The 19,445-nt window shown below is 40.8% G+C and overlaps 1 protein-coding gene and 1 long non-coding RNA gene across 5 annotated transcripts in view; both read left to right on the forward strand.

Moving 5' to 3' along the window:
• grid1b (glutamate receptor, ionotropic, delta 1b) overlaps window positions 1-19,445 on the forward strand; it is a 503,970-nt gene that overhangs the window by 138,639 nt on the left and 345,886 nt on the right. The window lies entirely within an intron of this gene.
• On the forward strand, window positions 5,925-17,642 carry LOC309484924. The gene is made up of 3 exons (XR_014201005.1): window positions 5,925-6,125; window positions 12,928-13,398; window positions 16,537-17,642. It is a non-coding gene; the product is annotated as an uncharacterized lncRNA (long non-coding RNA).

Genomic DNA, 19,445 nt, shown 5'->3' on the forward strand with positions numbered 1-19,445 from the left:
TTCAATATATATCAATACATCCTTCCCAAAATGGTCACACACCCTATAGATATTCTATGCTAGGTCCTTTACCACATGATACACATTTTTCAGCTTAGAATATACAGCTTAAACACGTACCATTCTCTTGCAGGCCTTTGCACAAAGTCAGCACACAGCTAGATAGATCACAAGCTCCTCTGGAGCTTTGAAAGCAACCACTGCCGAATAGCCAGAGGAATGGAGCAGGTTTTTGGTTAAAAGAAAAACAGGAATCGGAAACCATTCTTTCTGTCGCTCATTTCAAATAGCGAGCTAAGCAGTGTTTGTCGGCTCGTTTTCTGCAAATATACTTTCAGATTAGAGGATGGCCACATGTCTGAGGACATCCTGCCCCCTCACCCTTCATTTTTAAGTAACCCCTTGGGGTTAAAGTATGGTGGATGAGAACTATTGACAAACTGTAGAATGCCTTTCTCTTGTCTGGAACATATCTTCCACTTGGATGGCCCTAAGGGTTGATGCAAGGTGAATGGAGTTATGTAGTGCCATATAGATTCCCTCTACTTTGATTACCTCCCTCGCCAGCTACTGTTGGGTCTTCAAGTAGGGATATGTCTCCCCTTTAGAAGTGTGCTCTGCTATGGCAATACTAGCAAGTAGAGGAATTTAGCAGATGGGCATCCCTCTTTGTTATACATCACATACTATAGTCTGGTGCAAAAAAAGATAAGCACTAGCTATAGGTGGAGTGCCTATTACTCAAGTAGGACCCAAGCTCCCCTGCAGTTTGCTTGGGGATTTTAGAGCCTATGGGGTAAGAGTTACTGGACATGAGAGGAGAGTTACCCTTAGGGGAGTGGCAATACCAGAAGTTGTAGTCTAAAGCACTAATTACTAAGGTGTTAGCACCTTGCATGTATCTGTGCAGTTGCTAAGGTATTTTGATTGGTTTCAAGGATTGAATGGGTTACTATGTGACCAGGTTGATTGCATGCTGTTTGCCAGGCAGGGTTCAAATGGTCTTGGAAGCTCCTTTTAGCAAGCTGCTCAAGTACCCCTTAGGGTAGAGCAAGGTGAATGGAACTACGATGGGCAACTTTCAAGACTCCATCTGTTCCGTTACCTCCCTCCCCAAATGGTTGGGTCTTGAAATAGGAATTGTTCCCCTTTAGTAGGTTGTGGCCTCCTGTAGTGTTTAGAGCTTGCGTAAAATGTAGGCTCCCGCTTGGAGGAGTGGCAACATCAAGGTTGTAGCCTGAAGGGCTAATTACAAAGTTTTAGTGCCTTTCATGCTCCCTTTGATAACCTACCATTAGGGTTGAGTTAGGTGAAATGAAGTATGGCGGACAATTTGTACTCCCCTGTTTAGTTTACCCCCCTCCCCAACTATTGTTGGGTCTTAAAGTAGGGTATTCTGCTACTCTTTGGTTGGGTACCGCAGAAAGCCTCCCTAGTACAATCCATGTTCAAGAACCTGACAAATAGAGGTAGTTTGCCTGATAACAATCCTCCTTGATATTTTAGCAAGATATACTTCTCATGGAACCAGGGTTACATTGTAACCTGAGAAGCTTTATATCTAGCAGTTGCAACTTTATATTCCACAACTCTTAAGTATGACTTCATATCTAAACATTTTGAGTTTATATCTCATAATTGTGACTTGATAAACTCATGACAGTGACTTTTTGACTTTATTTTTTAAATTAGTCTCAATTACCTTTTTTTCTTCTTCAGTTGTAACCAGGCTTCCATAATTCACAAACAAACAACTGATTTAAAAGAATATTTTTTTTAATTAATTTTTCAGATGTTAACTTACCACCTAGTTTAGCAAAGGTCATGTGACAATATTTTAGTTTTGAGTATTGCAGCCTAATATTTTCACACTATGTACAGAATGCATACTATTTGAAATAATATTATTCAGCATACAATATTGTGTTGTATGTTTGTTTTTTTTAACAGCAGAAATCGGGAGGACATACGCAAAATCATTAACAGAATAAACGTATAAACATCCAATTCTCTCAGTGACGTCTCAGTCATGGCCATTGCCACGTGCCAGTGTTTCAGGGTGTCTGAGCTCCAGTCTTCTACAGCAGTCTTTACAGCAATCCCATCATTCCCCTGTGCTCCAGACAGTGGCAGTGGTTACGGATGACAATCCATAGGTCTATAATGGCCCATTAAGAGCAGCATTGATGGGGGCTGTGGAGAACACAAAGTAGACCTCAGGGGATTGAGACCAGCCATTACTGATCACCAGCCCTCACACCGACCCATTTGTCATTGTTCATGACTACATATCTCTGAGCTGTAATGTTCAACTAGATTTGGCTTTCTCAAGTGTATCTAAAAGTAAAGTAGCATTTTAAAGAATTTTTACAATACAACAACAATTTATATTGACCATGTCTATAACATGACCATGTCATGTCAGATAGCCAGCGATCATTTTCTGACAGTGTAAAAAAATTTGCATGATCATCTCACAGTGTGTTTGCTGCTACGACCTACGTCTACTGACTAGCCAATAAAAATGCAACATGAAATGGCGTATTGATCAACGCGACATGACACTAAAACTTAAAACTACTTACCTCACGCTCCATTTGTAAAATTGGCATGCCAAGTTGGCCTAGACATGTCTTGCGACCAAACTTCAAGGAACGTCAAATATGACATGGCACACCTAAAGGCAGCATATTTTACTGGAGAGCTATATACGGTTGTCACGATCACTGTCATGCCTGAAATAAGGTCTGTGATTAACACAAGTTCATTTCAAGATATTTTCACATTTTATTCTACAACATAAAATATATTAGTAATACGGTACCCCCTTTTAAGCTTTTACTTGTCTTGAATTTTTTTTCTAAAAAGCGGCTGAATGGGACTGCAGAGTTTTTCGGGGACAGTAAACGTTTTCACACCGAACAGGAAAATGTATCTACTCACTAGTCATGCTTTCACATCCTTATTATAATCATGCTCTTGCAAAATATTGTCATGTTGACGAGTACAACTCTATACCAAGAAAATAGATTATCTGCATGGGGGAGAGTTTGCTCTTTTCCCTGTTGACTCGAAGCCCCAGATGGGTCAGTATGAGCTAGTCATCAAGATAGTTGAGAATGTGAACGTAAAGCGCAGAAACGGTCTATGTTGAGGGAGAATCGAGACATGAAAGTACGCGTCCTTCAGGTCAATCGCTGCAAACCAATCTTGGAGTTGAATGCATACGATTCAAGGGCCCGATTCAAAACACACAGATCCAAGATCAGTTGTAACCCACCACCTTTCCTGGGTACAGTGAAGTATGAGCTGTAAAACCCCGCCTTCATATCAGCTGGATGGAATGGTCTATCGCATCCTTCTCCAGTAGGACTACTATCTCTGCATGCAAGACATGATCATCCTTATCCAGCACTGAGGTGAACTGAATGGCCCTGAACTTGGTGGGACACCGGGCGAACAATTGCATAGCCAATTCTGATGGTTAGAATGAGCCAGCAAGACGGTCTAGGAAGCGCTAGCCAGGCCTCCACAGACCATGCAAACGGGGTCAGAGAAACCACAGACTTACCCACAGTGGGGCAGTGAGGTGGAGCACAGGTAACAGACCCGGAAGGCACAGCATCCCAGAGTGGGGTCTGAGTGTTCAATGCAACACTTGCCTAGCTCCACTGGTGGGCAGGAGGTGCGTGAGAAGGCATTGCGTGCTCGAACCGCACACCGCTTCCCACTGGCGATAGAAGAGGGGGATGAGAGTGGCAAGGCATTGCATAACACACTGCCATCCGCCCCTTCTTGGGACCCAGAGATAGAGAAAACTGCAAACTGCAAAAAAAAAAAAGAAAGAAAAAAAAAAAAGAAAACTCGCTTGAATGATTTGGCAGTGGCTGGTACAGGATGGGTTGGGTTGCGCCACTTTCCTGTGGCCAGCTCCACGCTGTGGCCTAGGTCGAGGCTGCTGCTGTGGCCGAGTGGGAGCCGAGGTGGAAGCCGCAGTGGGGCGCCCTCGGCAACGAGCAGGCTGGGCGACTGCAGCCAGTGACGTGGGGAGGCAGCAGCTTGCCACCGGGGCAGGATGTGCTTGATTCCCTCAGTCTGCTTCTGTGCAGCAAAGTTCTCAGCCGCGTCACCAAAGAGGCCAGCCTGGGACATCGGGGAGTCAAGAAATGTTCATTTGTCGGTCTCCCTTATATCTGCCAGGTTCAGCCATAGGTGGCGTTCCTGGATCACAAGAGTGGACATCGTCTGACCCAGGGACTGCGCAGTGACTTACGTCGCATGTGGGGTGAGGTCTGTCGCTGTGCACAGCTCCTGCATTAACGCTTGGTCAGAACTACCCTCAAGCAGCTCTTTCAGTGCCTTGTCCTGGTAGACTTGCAGGAGGGCCATGGCATGCAGGGCGGAGACAGCCTATCCAGCGGCTCTGTAAGCCTTGGCCATAAGCACGGACGAGAACTCACAGGCCTTGGATGGGAGACACGGATTGCCCCGCCAGACTGCAGCTATTTGTCGACACAGTTGCATCTCCACATGTCCCTTGGCCACCCCGCCATCGAGGGTAGTGGCACGAGCTCGGTTTCAGGCAGAAAAAGGTGTCTTCCATGATCTGATAACCTCTTCGTGCACTTCTGCGAAGAAAGGTAATGGTGGGGGACGCTCTTGGTCAGAGCATTCGGGACACGGTGGAGGCCTCCAATCGAGCCCAAAACTCTCAGCGGCACGGGAAAGCATGGCCGTCAGCTCTGGGTCAGACTCGGTCAACGCTGAAATGCTTGATCACCCATGGGAAGGATCAGCAATCTCAGCCGGAAGCTTCACAGCTTGTGATGCGCTAGAGGAGTGAGGGGCCCACGGAGATTGGCTCGGTAGGTTAGCATCACTGTGATCCTCAGGTCACCCTGTGCATTCACTGAAGTAGCCCTCTGCTGGGCAGAGGGACTAGATCGGGGCATAGCAGAGGGGACTACACCTTTTTGGAGGGTATTGGAGTCTCGACCACAGCACTGAGTTGGTCATCTTTCCGCAATGGGTATATGACTCATCCACGAAAGCCACGTCAGCGTGCTTCAAACCCAGACACGTGATGCTGCAATCGTGACAGTCAGATAGAGCCAGGAAACTACCACATCCAGAAATACATGGGTGGAATGATTATCTTTAAAAAGACACAGTGTCACACCCATGCGTGCTCTTTTAGAGAAATCTAACCCTCTGAGGTCGGCAAACGCGCCGACGCGTTTTGCTGGATTTTTTTCACATAGCAGCAACATAAACTTAAAAAAAATCCGTCATTTATGGTCATATAAATAAAATAAATACATGATTATAAACTATAGAGGGTCTTCTTTTTTTGTGTGTACACTCACATTAACATCAAAACCTTGTTTTTATTTTTAAATAAATAAAATAAACAGGGTGCACTTTCAGCTCACTTTGTCTCCGCAAAAATCTTTCTGAAACAAGTCTGGAAAATGAACTGAAACTCAGCTAATACTTATCACACAACCATGAAACATGCGTCTAAACAAAGCTTTAAATTTCTACTTTTAAATAAAACAATTCACATTCAAAACAAATATTCTCCTGCAATGTAATCTGTATGAAACTAAAGAGAAGTACAGTTTCTCCCGTCTCATCTAATTATCTGTAATGAGTTCACGCCCACTCGCAGAGTGCGCTATTCATAAGATAATGTGCTGAGGTGATCTATGCACAATAGGTAAACGCCCCCTGAAATGCCTTAAAACCAGCAAGTTTCATTCATTCACTTTCCTGCGCTGTTGCAAGATGCCACGATTCACTGGTGAGGAAGCCCTTCAGCTAGTCCTGGATAGCGATGAAGAGTTCACTTTTTCCTCAGAAGAAGACAGGACTCTGACGAAGAACGTTTGTATTTTGAAGAGCGACTTGATCCAGCAGTAGATAATATTTCGGATGAGTAAGTCTTTTCAAATTGACTTGCATTAGTTGACAAGCTATTTTATATAAACGTAGGCTACATATTTTACTGGTTGGACCATTTCCATACTTGTCATTCAGAGTAATTTATATTTAAATGGTCTAGGCTATGCTGTATAAAGTAGGAGAGAGGCTTCATGCAGTCTGTTTTCTTTCGTTTTTTAATCGTTTTGTTTAAAATAACACATTTCGAGCTTTCTATATATTTCTCTGGTATTTTAGGCAAAGCTTATGAGTTTGGGTTCATTTATGAGGCGAGCTCCAGTTAAAATGCCGACACGGCTATAAATCGGCTATTTCTATACTGAGTAAAAATCGACTGAAATATGTTGAAATAAAATTTATTTGTATAAGCAACGTATTAAACTGCAAATTAACATTTATATTCCTTATAATAAAAACAGAAGACCTATGTTACAGACAAATGAAAGACAACATTTCATTGATTAGTTTTGGATAGATTACACATTTTTACTGTAAAATATCTGCCACCTCAAATAAGCTTTTGTTTGCCAATTTTTGCTAATATGTTAAATATAGTATGTTTTGTCAATGTAGGCTATATTCGAAGTAATGAATCCTTAACTTTGAAATATGTATGATAAAATGTATACTTTAGTTTTTACAAAGAAAGATTTCACTTCAATTGTTGTTGTAATTGTAACCTTTTTAATAAAAAATATATATTTACAAGGTAGATGTAAACAAATTTTAAAAGGTAAATATATAAGCCTTTTCTTTAAATAATTTTTATTGTGTTTTATTATTGACAAATTTGGGGAGAGGATTCAAATTCCAAAACTGAAAATACAGTATGAGAATTAACTGCACAATTACTAGACATGTTTTCCTTGGATATTATACAATTTGCAAACACAATTTGTAAAAAAAATAAAAAAAATAAAATAAAAATAAAATCGTTTTTAGTTTTTTCAATAACCATGCATAAACATTATTCTCTCAAAAAAACAAACATGTACATGCATGTTGCTCACATATTATGGTAGCCCTGTTTGTGCTAAATAGAGTGTAATTACACCTTTGCCACTCACTTAAAAATGTTGGGTTAAAAATAACCCAACGAATAACCCAACTGTGGGGTGGTATAGCACCTTCCCAACTGTGGGTTATTTTAACCCAGCGCGAACGTATTTAACCCAACGGTTAGGTTATCACTAAAAATAACCCAACGGCATAAACAAATAACTCAACAAATTTTAAGATAACCCAACATAATGACCCAACATGCATACACCAACGGTTGGGTTAAAAAAAATAACCCAACGTTTTTAAGTGTGCATTAATATGTGTATAAGCAACTGAAAAAAGCACAAATGTCAGGGCATGTCAGAACATCTCAAGGACCCCAAAAACCCCTCAGACCCCAGAGGGTTAAAGTGATGAAGCGCACAGGGAAATCACACCACAACTTGCAAGACCTGTATTTAAGTCTGAAGTGTGCAGCAAAGCTCTTTAACCCTTTCGCACGTACGATCACACCGGTGTGATCAGTCTAAGCTGGTCCCTGGAGCGTACGATCACACCGGTGTGATTAGAACGGTCAGTGCATGACGTGATCAACTGCTAAATTCAAATGTGCTTTCGCGCGTTGGCTGGCGCTGAGCCAGAGACAGGCGCGCTCAGAGCTGTCATATATCACAACTTTTCAGTGTTTTCAACCACATAATGTTTATTTTAGGTTCCAGACATATAAGTACTAAAAAAACAATACATTACAGTTCGTAAAATACACACTGATGTCAAAGGAAGAGGCAATAATAATCCTTTCCATTATAATTTGTTTTATTCATTTAAAGTTTTATTAACTTTAAAGTTTACTCTATTCTTCTCCCAGTTGATCTGCCACTTACTTGTATGTATTTCGGGAGAAGTGGATGAATTAACGTGTTGTAAATCCAACAGATCCGATTCTCTGAACTGCGCGTCTGCGGCACAAACTAAGATGGCGGCGCCCATCGCGAATACAGCTGAACTAACGCGATCGTTATAAATGTGTTTAAACAACAAAACACTTCCACTTGCATATATTTGACAACCGGAATATCAGATATTTCATGCCATATCTAACAAATTTGTGAATATTTTTAATAAAAAAGGAAAAATGACATAAAAGCAGATCATCATTCATTCAGCTCTGTTGTTGCTGCGGTGTGTCACGTGACAATCAATGACGCGTCACCACGGAAACCATAAAGTGACACATTCTAAATAACGGTCGCCTTGAAAAACTCACGCTGGGGGGTCAGTCAGAATATTTTAAACTTACGTGTGAAAGGGTTAAGCACTGCAGGAAGCAGTAGGAAATGCTCTTAAAGCGACCACCGCTGATGCCATCACCGCTGATCCCAATTCGTCAGTCGTTCTAATGTAATGTCGAACGTGACTGCCTGAAAGGGAACCAGGGTGATGGGTTCTGGGTTGGCCTACAAAAATATGCAGCATTCGTTTTAAGTCAGATGTTCTGAGAGAAACAAACACAATTTAGTTTCATACACCTGTTAGTTGAAGTATAAATAGAGAGTAAGAGAAGGAATTAAAATCAAATAGATGAGAAGGCAGTTATATACAGTTCATATTGTGGATGGTATTCATCTGGGTGGCCTTTTTTGTTCCATTGTGTCCTGAAACTATGACTTTGAAAGATTCAATGTTGTTTGCAATGATTGCTCTTGGAACAGATGAAACCCTTGAGAAATGTTTTTTTGAAACTTCAACTGTTCAAGATCCCAACTTTGTTGAACTTGTTCGCACCTATTCAAGCACAGGATCGTGGATATTTCAGACTGAACAAGAGGGGCAGATGTACCACAATGGAATACATGCTCTATCTGCCTCTTATTCTCTCTCTCTACAAGTGCTACTGTCCCTTGGTTACATTTTTATCATTTTCACAGTACAGAATTGCTAATGGTACATAGCGATAACTCAAAGGAAATTAAGTAGTTCAGTTTTGTGCTTATCATTTAATGAAATATTGTTCTGCGCACCTTAGCAGCCCCCTGTGCAGAGACCAGTGACCTCTGTCGATATTAAACGTTTCTCTTTACTATTACGTATTCTCCATAGTGCAAAATGTTCTCTCTACTAATCTAAGGAACTGCAGTATGTGTGTGCCTTAGAGCTGCAGCAAATTAAGATCTGCTTCCATAACTGTGCCACTTCATACTGTCCTCACCTGCTCTGACTATTTAATAGTGATGATTTGTTGCATTTAATATAGCTTCCTGTAAACTAGAGATCATTTAATATTGCATTTTCTAAAGGCAACATCAGTGCTTGCAAGGCAGCAGAAGTTGTGTCCACGTTTCGGTTTTAGTTCTGTGTAAATGAAATGCAGCATGGATGTGGCTTTTTGTTGCCATCATTTAATGTGACACTTAAATCTAACGTGAATCTTAACACTGGTGATAGTTGCACTAGAAAAAAAAAAAAAAGAAAAAAAAAACATAAGTCTACTACTTAAAGTACACTAAAGTGGGCCAATTTAGTCCCAAGAAGTACTGAAATAGTACACTTACAAGTATACTGTACCACTAGAACATTTATTTTAGTATACATACTACATAAAGTACTGTATACTTAGAAAATAATTGAACTTTACTTGTTTACTCAATAAAAGTGATACAATAAAATAAAAGGTTTCCTCACCTTAGAAAGCTGGCAATCTAGGGCGACTGGCTTTGTTGAATGAGGAAACTGGGTTTTAGATGCTTTCAGACACTCAGACAAACCCTGGGCCAGCGAAGGCCAGACATTTGAACGGCAAACACAGCTATCGATCGAGATGCCCTTCAGTACTACTGACGCGCCCTTTTGCAGATACAAACCTGTTTCGTTCAGAACCACTCACTATGCCACCATTCTTTTTTTCTCTGCCATCGTCCTGCAAACGCATGCAGAGAATTAGATTTGTAGCTCCCTGAGCAGTTATAAACAATCCCCAGTAAATGCTCTTTAGATAAATTATGCCTTTTCCACAGGGAGTCTATGATCTCTGAAAAGAGTACGTAGTGCAGTGCACAGAGGGGTTTGCTTTGCGATTGCTGGCTTGGCCACCTAATATGTTCAACGGCTGTACGGCATAAGTAAATCCACAAAAGCGCTTACTGCACAACATGTGTGCTATAAATCACTTTCCATTTCAATGAGAAGCTTGTTGACTGTGCATAAATCAATCGCATGCTGTAGGAAAGGACATAGATTACCATCCCCGGTGCTGCAATAGAATGCTACACTGCCAGTATACACTATTGTGCTGCAAACATGTGTCACATCCAACATAGGCTCATTGGAAAAACTTGTCTCTACCTAATTTTTTTGAAAACAATAAAAACTTACCTAAACATGCAGTACAATTACATTCTGAAATGAACACAAGTGGTAGTCAAAACACAATTGTGTTCAATGGCAGTTTTTAAGTTATATTCCTGAAATGTACTTGTAGGCTACATGCATATGACCATACTCAATCCACGCATTCTGAATGCCCACATGCCCACATGTAAAACACAGACACTCCTACCTCGGTAATAAACACGGAGATGTTAGTCCCGTCCGAATCCGTACATGAAATCACAGACGTACGTAGGTTGATAAGAATTGTAACTCAAACGTCGTTTGGAAAACTAGTCCCGTCCGAATAGCATTTATGTATGATATTTTATAATTGATGGTCTTTGTACACATGCAGACAAAGGTTGTTGTTTTTTCTTCTTTTTTTTTCTTTTTCTTTTTTTTTTTACAGTATTTTGTTGTATTTCTGCATCTTTCATGATTCAAACAAGCATGGCCCATAGTCAGAAGGTTGTAGTGTGCAACAATGTAGCCAATCTTTTGTGCAAGGTCTGATACATTTGACAAGAGCAATCCTTCTTTCATAAAAAAATAAAATAAAATGTTGTCATGATTATTGAGTTTGTAACTCTAATTCTATAACAGTTGGCTCTCACTACTTTAGTGGAGTACTGGAAAGGGCAAGTATTTGGAGCAGTTCCATTGGGCAGGGATGCTTCTACACAAACATTTCCAAAATGCCTGTTTGTTTGTTTTTTTTACATTTTTGAACTTTTAACTGTATCAGAGTTCTACATTGTAATTCCATCTATTGTGTTTCTGTATTCAAAAGAAAAAGTAGAACATTTGGGAGCAGTTGGGCCTCGGCTAATGGTGCTGCTGAGTAGCTGAATAGCTCTAATAAGGAAAGGGTAACAGTGAAACAGGTCTCAAGACAGCAGGGCTCATACTAACTTGTGTTTCTAAATGATAATATTTAGAAACATTCTGGTGCTTTGAGTGTAGGGATAAGAACAGAAGATCATTTGGATTTATGTTGAAAAAAATAAGATGAAGAGTCTAAATGAAGATTATGTTTAATCTTTAACTTTAGCATCTTGTTTGCACTTTAGCGATGAAGAGAACCATCCTAGCTAATATATTGTTTTTCAGCTTGTGTTCTGGGACGCACTCAACTCGGATGTGACATCATTCCCGGCTCCAAAATCCCTTTTCTGAGGCAAATACTTTATATATAGAAAGACGGGGCACTCATATGACAATGAATGGGAGAAAGTGCAACATGCAATAAGTCCTGCCTTCAAAATAAAAGAGCCAATCACCAATTGGTAAAGTCATTGCATCACTTCAGCTGCCGTTAGAAGCTCTGGTTGCTATAGACCTTATGCGCCAGAGAAACGAGGGCACCGCCATCTTTTGAATATTGTCTTTGAACTTCCGTTTTTGTGGTCGCTCTGTATATTCCTATGGCATTGCTGTCTAGGAGTAATTAGCTTTTGAAGTGGATTTACTTAATGTAAAGTTAACAATAGTTATCATGAGGATTGTAATGTTTAAAGCAGATGTCTTAGCAAATGTCAGTAGACCGGGAAGATTTTAAAACGAGCCGTTCATTCATAGAAACGCAATATCACTGTGGAAATACAGACCTGAAATCAAAAGACAACGAGCGCAGCGCTGAGAAGGGGCGGGGCTAAATAAGGTCTATAGAAACAGTCAATATTCTTAGATGGCCACTTAGGACTGCTTTCAGGCTGGTCTAGCCTGAAAAATGCATGATTTTTTTCATGATTTGAGCATTTATAAACACAATTTATGAGGCAGTTGTTGTCAGATTTCAATTGTGATGTCAAATATGAAATACAATCTTAAGCTTGATAAACAGCTTTAGATAAATTGGTGTTTCCTCATTCAAAGAGATAGGAGCTGCACTTGCAAGACTGAATAGCTGCAAATTTGCTCCCTCGTTTTCATTTAGTCCTTCAAGTGAACTGTATTAGTGGACTAATGTAGGGAATAGGGATGAGGGTTTAGGTTGTCTGAGGTAAACAGATTGCAGCATAACGTTTTAGGAACTAACGTGCACAGACACACACCTTTCAATTTAAAAGTCCACCTGGTCTATAAACTAGCATAGGTTACTTCATTAAAAAGACGACGAATATAATCACAAAAATAACAATAAAAAATGATCACACATTGAAAATAATAAACATACATTATATAAAAATGCCATATAAGTGCCATATAACTGCCCTCAGTTTAAATTCATTTAAAAAGATAAGTTATATTCTTTAATATTTTTTCCTAACTGGTTGCACCCCGTCAAAAACGTAGAGTGAACCAACAATTCTTTTACATTTTTTATTTTTTTATTTCCTTGACATGCTGCTATTTCATCATGCTACAATCCATCAATTGTGGACAGTCTTTCTGAATGTGCTGAAAACATTTTAAAGTCCGCATGAAATCAAAATTGACCCTATTTACTTTGTTAGCACACATTACTGGTCTTAGGGAGAACAATGAATCTGTGTTCTGCAAGTTAATAAACACGAAAAAATTTGTTTATCGTGGTAAAGTAACTTCTGGTCTGGAAAGTTTCTTTTCCGATGATGTCAGTTTGACGGCTTGGGTTGAAAACATTTCTCTCAGGCCTTCTTAAAGGGGACATATCATGCTAAATCCACTTTTTTAGCCCTTAAATGCATTTTGTTGTATATTTGGAGTGTTTAGAAGTACAGAAAAGTTGAAATTAGTCTCTTCAGGTGCTTCGTTGATATCTTTATATTCTGTTTTGGTCATATTTTTCAACCTGTTCCGATTTTTCTGTTCTCTATGACATTTTTTTTTAACAATAACGTCACAGTATTTGCAGCTGAACTGCCAAATAAGGACATCGACTCCCGGCCCAACACTTCGAGCAATCCGCCATTTTTTTCTCCGCCATTTTCTCGCTGCGATTTTGTAGTCCAAGCTCAAGGATGCAGAAGTTACGAGAGGGTAAGTCAAAATGTTCGGTTGTTGGATGTAGTAACCCACACGCTTCATTACACCGTCTCCCAGCATCAGAACCTCTTCGAAGTGCCTGGTTGAGTTTTATTTTTCACGGAAATGTAGGGGAGAGTGGGGTAAAGTGAGACATTTTTTACATTTGTTCCCCTCTAAGTGAGCTAAAATTATATATCAGTCAAATTTACACATTTCCTATTAATTCAGGATGTTTCCTAGCAATGGAAATTATTAGAATGTATTCAGGACGAAGGGCAGTGAAAATATGATTGTTTTTAAAAAAGTGGTCTTGTGTCTCACTTTACCCCAGCTTAGGGGTAAACTGAGACAGACCAGAGAAATCAAGGGGGTAAAGTGAACCAGCTGGGGGTAAACTGATCCACTTACTTTTTCCACTCTGAAACTTCCATAACAACACATGTTGTAACAGTTAGAATTCTGACAGCTAGCTTGACAACCACACATTCCAGAACTAGTAACAGAATCATGGGTATTGGTCAATTAAGCACTTTTTTTGATGACCCACCGGTGCGCATCCAAGTGAAGGTGCAACGCCCTTGGCGTGCTAAGGGTGAATGGCACACTGGAGGAAATTCCTCCTAAAAAAAAAGAACTATGTCCAAAATATTGTGATACATTTGGAAGCTCAATGCAGTCAGACCTCCCCTGCATGGCCAGCCCAAGGAGGGTGGCCCATCCTGGGCCAGATTTGGATTTGTCCGCCACCGCTGGAGTTCCGTCTGGAGCAAAGTCGGTCCTAAAACGGACCTTTCGGTCTTTGTGGAGGTGGGACAATGCTCCGCTTGGACAAGGAACATGGACCAGAGAACCGTGGTGGTCAGACCGGGTGGGGAAACCGCCTGACCCAGCCCAGAGAAAGTGCATTTTGTGCGGGCGAGACTTCCAGTAAATAGGGTCTGGTTTGGACACCCAGTCCCTCGGTGCCAGGGCGTGCATACCGGTGAACATGCACCATCCTGGGTGAGCTAGGGGTGAAAGACACACTTGAGGATATTCCTCCTCATAAAAATTTCCAAAAATATCTTGTATTTGAAGAAGAGCTTCATGCTCGCAGACCTCCCGGGCCACACCTGCTGGCGCTCCTGCTGAAGCAACGACGGTCCAAACACAGACGCTTGGGTTAGTTGGGGCACCCCTGGCATGCCTTAAGTGCCAAACTTCGCCCTGCGCCTCCCCCCGCTTTGAAAGCATCCTTCCCGGTTACGGCCTCGATCCAGATGCCTCCCGCCCCTGCCCCCGGTGGATGGTTCCTCACGCAGCCTGTGAGTGGCCGTGTCGTCTCGAGCCCAGGCCCGGGTGGAGCGAGACCCGTGTGTAGGGAGCCTGCGCATCGCGGTTCACCGTCCGGGGCTTTTCGGTTGATCCAGAGGTAAAACGTATGCTTGTCGAACGGTCGGTCTGGATAAACGGCGAAGCGACTCCAGGGGCTTGAGACACCCCTGGAGAAAAAGCGGTGGAGGAAGGTCCTCCTCCGAAAACAAAAACGGACAGTGTCCGTGAGGTTGCAGATAAACGAGATTCCCATGCTGACTTTAATTCTTAGAAGGCTCCCAGGGAGAGTGCGGAGCTCCTGTCTGAGATGACCTCGGTCCTAAAACGAACCTTGGGGGTTTTGTCGAGGAGGGGACAAACGCTCCATTCGGACAAGGTGAGAGGGAGAAGGTGCTCCACCTCTTTGCCTCAGCTACTGCACCCTAGGCTACTGATTTTACTTCCTCCTTCTTTTTGATGGCTTTTCTACAATGTTTATGATATTAAAAATAAAACATATGTCATGTAATATTACGTTAAAATATGTTTAAGACTAAACTTAACTTGTGCCTCATGTCTCATTTTACCCCACAGCATTTGTCTCACTTTACCCCACCGCCACATTTTAGAAAAAAACGATCTCTCTTAGCAATTCAGGCTTATCTTCAGCTAGCATCATCACATGGTTTTATATGTTGGTAGTTCATCAACATGTATGATATAAGTTTTTCTACCTGAATCAATTTGCTTTGGCACAACAGTTGATTAAGTTGACACCAAGAAAATTTACTTTTACATGCAAAAAAAATATTTTTGTGAAAAAAACATGCTTACTACAGCATTTACATTTAGTCATTTAGCAGACGCCCTTATCCAAAGCGACTTACAAATTAGGACTAAGTTCAGCGAGTCATCATAAAGAGGCAAAAGCAACAACAACGCAGGAAGTGCTCAAAATACGAAGTTCTGGTATTATTCAGAGTAGCATAAGCCTGATAAGTGATGTTTCAAAGGGAAAGGATTTTTTTATTTTTATTTTTTTTTTATTTTTTATTTTTTTTATAAGGTTAAGTGCTCACGGAAGAGATTGGTTTTCAGCTGTTTTTTGAATGTTGTCAGGGATTCTGCATTCCGGATGAGGGTGGGGAGAGCGTTCCACCAGCATGGAACTGTAAATGAGAATGTTCTGGAAAGTGATTTTGTGGCTTTCTGTGATGGAACCACGAGACGTCGCTCGTTGACCGATCGTAGGTGTCTGGTAGGGATGTAGACTCGTAGGAGTGAGTGAAAGTAGGAGGGAGCTGAGCCTGTGATAGTTCTGTAAGCAAGCGTCAGAGCCTTGAACTTGATGCGAGCAGCTAGAGGTAGCCAGTGCAGAGAGATGAACAGAGGAGTGACGTGGGCCCTCTTGGGCTCGTTGAAGACAAGACGAGCTGCAGCATTCTGGATCATCTGTAGGGGTTTGGTCGCACATGCTGGGAGTCCAGCCAGAAGGGCATTGCAGTAGTCAAGCCTAGAGATGACCAGGGCCTGGACGATAAGTTGTGTTGCATGCTCAGTTAGGAAAGGCCTGATCTTCCTGATGTTGTGCAGTGCAAACCTGCATGATCGAGCTGTCTTTGAAATGTGATCTGTGAAGGTCAGCTGGTCATCAAACGTTACTCCAAGATTTCTGACCGATCTTGATGGGGTGATTAATGATGACTCTAGCTGGATGGTGAAGTCGTGCTGTAGAGACGGATTGGCAGGGAGGACGAGAAGCTCAGTCTTTGCCAGGTTGAGCTGCAGGTGGTGTTCCTTCATCCTTACTACAGCACCATGAGGTCCTCTCCTTCATGGGCAAGGGGAAATTAGAGGGGCTTGAAAATATAATGGTCAAATGACCAAAATTGTGTTCCATTGCCTAGATACAGGGGGTGTCTCACATTACCCGATGTCTCACATTACCCCATTCTCCCCTACCCACATCTGTGGGTAAAGTCATTTTTGTGTGCGCGAAGCACTTCAAGGATAACTACTTCAGCAACCTCCGCCAGTATAAAGAAGGATTTGCCGATAGACTTCGTCTCATTGAGGGGTCAATTCCTTGTATCTTTGGAGACGACGAACAGAGCACTTCGGTAAGCTATAAATAACGTTAAAAAAAGTAAAGTACTTTACTTTCTTAAAACACACGGTGGTCATGGTTTAACAGTACCTTTGTTTTTTTTTGTTTTTTTTTAAGTTCACGTCTGTAGCAGTATTACTGTTGTTGAGTGTCATGATTAGGGATGGGAATTGAAAACCGGTTCCACTCGAGCACCGGTTCTAAGTTTTATGAACAATCGATATTGTATGCCCTCGACGTTAACGATTCCTCTTATCAATGCTCCTGCTCCAAGTCTCAGCCATAGACCGTGAACTCACAATTTTCGTCATGACGTCAAAGTGATTTGAGCAGAGGAGGTAATCATAAAGAGGAAGAGGCGATCTAAAGCTTATTGGCTTTATTTTACGAAACGAGACAAATTATGCCGTTTGCAATAACAGGGTTTTTCCTGCATTGAACTTGTTTTAGCGCCCGCCAAAGCGATTTTTTTGTCCCGTCAAAGTCTAATTTGTTCGGTGAGTAATGTAGATGAACTGCCGTGCTTGTGACAGGGCGCATGTTTAACTGAAAAAAACCAGCAGAGAGAGAGACCCGGTCGCGCGCTCTCTCTCTCTCTCTTCGGAGCCAGGCGAAAGTGTAAACAAGACTTCACCGTCTCCAAACTAGGCGCTGTCTTGCTCTCTCTCCCTCGCACATATGAATCAAAATAAATCAACACGGTGGTAAAAGGTCGGAAGACCAAAGTTTCATGTGGAGCATTCTGAGATTTTTTTCCCCTGAATTACCGTGTGAATTGTGCTAAATAAGTTGCCTTATCTTTTCTGAAAAGCGTTCCGGACATTCAGCTGACACTAAACAACACTTTAATAAAACTAAAAAACTATCCAAGGATGAAATGTTTTCTGTGTTGACACAAATCTTGGATGTCCATGTCCTAACTGCTGGGATAATCACACAGCGCGCATGACACGTCCAATTCATGAACTAATGACTCCTTTGAACCATTTGAAATGTGTTTGAAATGTTTGAAAATTAACATTTTGTTAATAACGTGTGAATAAAAAGTTTCTCTGCTATCAAACTACAAAAATGGCCGAACGGGGTGGAGTTGAACCGAGTGTCACCTCTGCAACCTGGAGAGGAGGCGGGGTATGAAGTGTCTCATTTGCATTTAAAGAGACCACACCAAAACGAGTTGCTCTCAGACGCACATCAGAAAAGGGGTAAAAAAATGGCCCTGTGGAGCTATAATAATGAGGAATTCAGACCCAAGCATTGCAGTTCCGCTTTATATAGACCACAAATGTATGATTTATATGTAAAAATGAATGATTTAAAAGCATGATATGTCTCCTTTAAGTGTCTTCACTTTCACACACTTAGAAGTCATGTAGAGCTGAAATGTTTGTGTTTTCCTACATGTGTTAAATAAAATAAAAGATTTAGAATTTTGAGTGTGATTACAACTGAATTATTGCTGTAATAATAATAATAATAATAATAATAAATATAAAAAACGCACCTAGACAGGACAAAATTTGAGACAAGAGAGCACAGTGTTGGAAGCTGAATTTCTTTAGCTGAATATGTGAATATGAGAATCAACATCCTTTTTTTTCCTCTCTGAAATGATCTATTGGGAAAACCTCTTAAAAAGTCGGGAAAACCTCTTAAAATACAGCAATGTCTGTTTAGTTTATAAGATCATGCACAGTTTAGCTCCTCCGCCTTTATTTGGCCTTATCAATTTTAAATCGAATGTAAACAGAGTTACACGAGGTGCAGCTGGGAGGGACTTCACAATTCCACTCAAAAAAACTGCATTTAGTCAGGCCGTCTTTTCATTCACAGCATCACATCAATGGAACTCAGTACCACCATTAATTAGAGAGTCTCCATCCTATTACTCATTTAAGATTAATGTTAAGAAATGGCTTATTGAAAATCAACACTGTCAACACTAACACTCCCATCCACCAACAATAACTGTATCATCTATTATCATCTATTATCATCTATTTTTAGATTTTATCTGTTCATCTTGTTTACTCGATTGGTTGTGATTTTAACACAGTCAATTTTTTTTACCTTTTGTTTATTGTATAAAGAATTGTATTGTATTATAACAGTTTACTATTTTAGGATGCCTCATAACATCTGGCAAGGGGACTGCCGATGAAAACTAGCCTGTGGCTAACTCGGGTACGCTTACATTTGGTCTGAATGTTGATTAGTGTACATTGTCCCTTTTCAAATAAACATAAATAAAAAATAAATCTGTCGCTCATCTCTTCTAAACTCACTTTATACTTGTGGCTTTTGACTAAATATTTTAAATAACCCCCTTGGTTTTAAAGCTGAGAATTATTTAATTTTTTTTGGCAGCCTCTTCCACATTCTTGCTGAGTACAGATTCAATCAGAAATTGAGTACTGGATTAAATCAGTTGTGATTTAATGGGGCCCCTATAAGTGGTATATAATGCAGTGGTTCCCAATTCTGGACCTGAACTTAATTTTATTCACCTGTAAATTATACTTAATTTAAGTACCAGAATGATATACATTTAATATATGAATACATTTTATTAATTCTCTTTGCTCACTTGTCAAAGACCAAAAATATCACCCAGATACCTTAAGAGACAATTATCATATGGTCATATGGAACATCTATGTAAAGCAGCTTTCTCCCAGATGGCCAAAGAAATATTTGCATATGCCAAGGCATTTTTTGCCTATGGCTATTCCATGGATCTGTGTGGGGGAAAAAAGGGAATTAACTTTCCAGTTTATCCTAT

Source organism: Leuciscus leuciscus, assembly GCF_965113295.1.
Source record: "Leuciscus leuciscus genome assembly, chromosome: 21".
Taxonomy (NCBI): domain Eukaryota; kingdom Metazoa; phylum Chordata; class Actinopteri; order Cypriniformes; family Leuciscidae; genus Leuciscus; species Leuciscus leuciscus.